Source organism: Sinocyclocheilus anshuiensis, unplaced genomic scaffold, assembly GCF_001515605.1.
Source record: "Sinocyclocheilus anshuiensis isolate Anshui unplaced genomic scaffold, SAMN03320099.WGS_v1.1 scaffold1151, whole genome shotgun sequence".
Taxonomy (NCBI): Eukaryota; Metazoa; Chordata; class Actinopteri; order Cypriniformes; family Cyprinidae; genus Sinocyclocheilus; species Sinocyclocheilus anshuiensis.
In genome coordinates, this window is record NW_015548202.1 from 523,742 (window position 1) to 526,576 (window position 2,835).

At 34.9% G+C, this 2,835-nt stretch overlaps 1 protein-coding gene across 2 annotated transcripts in view; it reads left to right on the forward strand.

The window, feature by feature from the left end:
- The window catches only part of LOC107653365 (collagen type IV alpha-3-binding protein-like), a 32,804-nt gene that overhangs the window by 23,688 nt on the left and 6,281 nt on the right, over positions 1-2,835 (forward strand). The gene's annotated exons all lie outside the window — the stretch shown is intronic.

Here is a 2,835-nt window from a genome sequence, read left to right on the forward strand (position 1 = left end):
TTAAATAATCATGTTTTTTTAATAGTTTTTGTTATTAGTTATGTATATTTGGGCTTTATGTTACATCTTCTGTTGTTTAATGAAAGTTTAATGCATTATTTAAGTATCATGTGTGTTACCATGATGGTGTTTTGTGTTTGCATGAATGACTCTGTGCACCTTCTATATATTAGTATATACTTCTGCTTGTGGCGAAGCTACTTGTGATGAGCTTTGATTCTTCATGTGGCTTTCTCTTTTACCATCTGCATTATTATGGTGGTTGTCAGTATGTTAAAGGTACAAAACAGATTTTAATAGCAGCGTGCATTGTTGAATTTACTGGTTTACATTCAAATTTTCTTGTTTGTAAATTACAGTTTTATACAGTTTTTCTGTATTTTTTACAAAATTATTCTGGCAACCACAGCTGCCAAAATTATTTTGTAAAAACTACAGAATTTTTTTTTACAGTGTATATTAACGATGCTAAAATAACACTGCACACAATATATTTTAATAATACTGCTGCTGAATTAAACATGTCACTGATTATAATGCCTTCTCATTTTTTTTCTCTCCTGCTGTTTTTTGCAATCACTTGATTAGGTTTATTGATTTGGGGTGTGTGTGTGTGTGTGTGTGTGTGTGTGTGTGTGTGTGTGTGAGTGTGAGAGAGATAGGGCATTAATGGATGTTAATTATCCTGAAGTCTATCATCTGCGCACCAGTCTCTGAGGCTATTGATTGTGTAACAAAGACACGGACATTATTTTTGATTTCTGATTGGTCAGTGGAGGCGTTATCAATGCCATAGTGACAGTAAGAGTGCGCTTGATTGGCTGGAGTGAATGCAGGACTGACCTGTCTTTGGTTGAGACACTGAATGCTTATTCTCTGGTTCTATCCTATAGTTACCTCAGATTCTGCCCACTCAACCGTACATGCTCACTGTTGCCATCTAGTGCTGGATAAGATTTAATTTCTCACTAAAGACAGTGTGTATGTTCAGAATAGCATACTTCAGTAACATACTACTGAGTTTTTCTATATGCTATCCAAAATGAGGAATACAGTATCCCACAATGCAACATGTTTACCATTCAGTTTCCAGTGTGACGTCTGCTTTAACATTTCTCACGTAACTCAATTTTTCATTGGCCTGCAGATGCCAATTTCACACAGTTTGATTAAAATTGTTAAATATTAGAGATGGATATTAAAAATATTCCAAATAGCACACAATGTGTGTAATGTCATGTGACAACAATGTAGCAAACATAGTACTGTTTGAAGTGCTTGTCATTGCATGCTACATGTTGTTTCCGATTCTAAATTAAAGTTTTCATTTAGCCAAGAACAGAAAACAAAAAAAAAGTTGATAATCAATCAAATTGACAGATTTATTTAAACATACATTAAATAATAAACATATCACTGTCTGGTTAAATGAAAAAAAATATTAATTAATTTTTTAATCCAGTCTGTATATTTAGCTAAATGACCTTATCTTTATAGGCTAGATGTTTCTCCAAAACCTAAAATGTTTCGCATACTGGTTTTGAAAAATAGTGTATACTATGTAGCATACAGCAAATAGTACACTAGTATCACATATTGAACATAAATCGATGAATTCATCTGTGTTTTAGGGTAAAATCTTGTGGTAGATGAACAGAGATATTGATTCTTTTTCCATTCCGTTGTTTTGACTCTTATCTGCTCTTACAGTTGTACATTTATTTGATAATAATAATAGGTTGTTTTGACTGTAAAGTCATGTGTTTACAGGTGGTTCTTATCTACAGGAAAGGTTTGTTTGTGTAGTTGTGTGTGTTCCTATTTCTCTCTGGGCTTTGTGTTCAGTGTGTGTGTGTGTGTGTGTGTGTGTGTGTGTGTGTGTGTGTGTGTGTGTGTGTGTGTGTTGTGTGTTCTCTCTGGGCTTTGTGTTCAGTGTGTGTGTGTGTGTGTGTGTGTGTGTGTGTGTGTTCAGACTGAACTGGATTCGTTTCAGTATGCGGAACATCACAAGGGAAGTAGTTGATTTTCAGATCGTATTTCATTCCAGATTGACTGTAATGAGTGAGTTTATTAGCATTGTACAGAGGTCAAATTTGTTCATGTGGAGGAAAGATACAGTAACCTGGGCTTGTGCCATCATGCTCTGCTCAGAAGCCTCATGGGGAGACAGTCATTGTGTTTGTTTATGCTGCTAAATAAACTCAGAAACTATTTTCAGAGGCTGTTACTCATGAAATGAGCCACAGGAGAGCTCTGAGTTAATGGAAAGTGCCTCTCTGGACTGTGTGTGTGTGTGTATGTGTGTGTGTGTGTATGTGTGTGTGTGTGTATGTGTGTGTGTGTGTATGTGTGTGTGTGTGTATGTGTGTGTGTGTGTATGTGTGTGTGTGTGTATGTGTGTGTGTGTGTATGTGTGTGTGTGTGTATGTGTGTGTGTGTGTATGTGTGTGTGTGTGTATGTGTGTGTGTGTGTATGTGTGTGTGTGTGTATGTGTGTGTGTGTGTATGTGTGTGTGTGTGTATGTGTGTGTGTGTGTATGTGTGTGTGTGTGTATGTGTGTGTGTGTGTATGTGTGTGTGTGTGTGACGTATCCTGAAGATGAAGTGGAAATTGTTCAGGACACACACCAGTTTATGTTGTTTTTAAAGTGTCATGTTTGTTTGACTGTGTAAATGACAATGTGAATATGAACTGAATATGCAGTCCACACTTCTTATATGTATTTTATATTAATATATATCTATATATATAATGCATATTAAATATGTATAAAATATATTAATATAAATTATATAACTTGAATTTATAATTCTATATATATTTTTAATGTAATT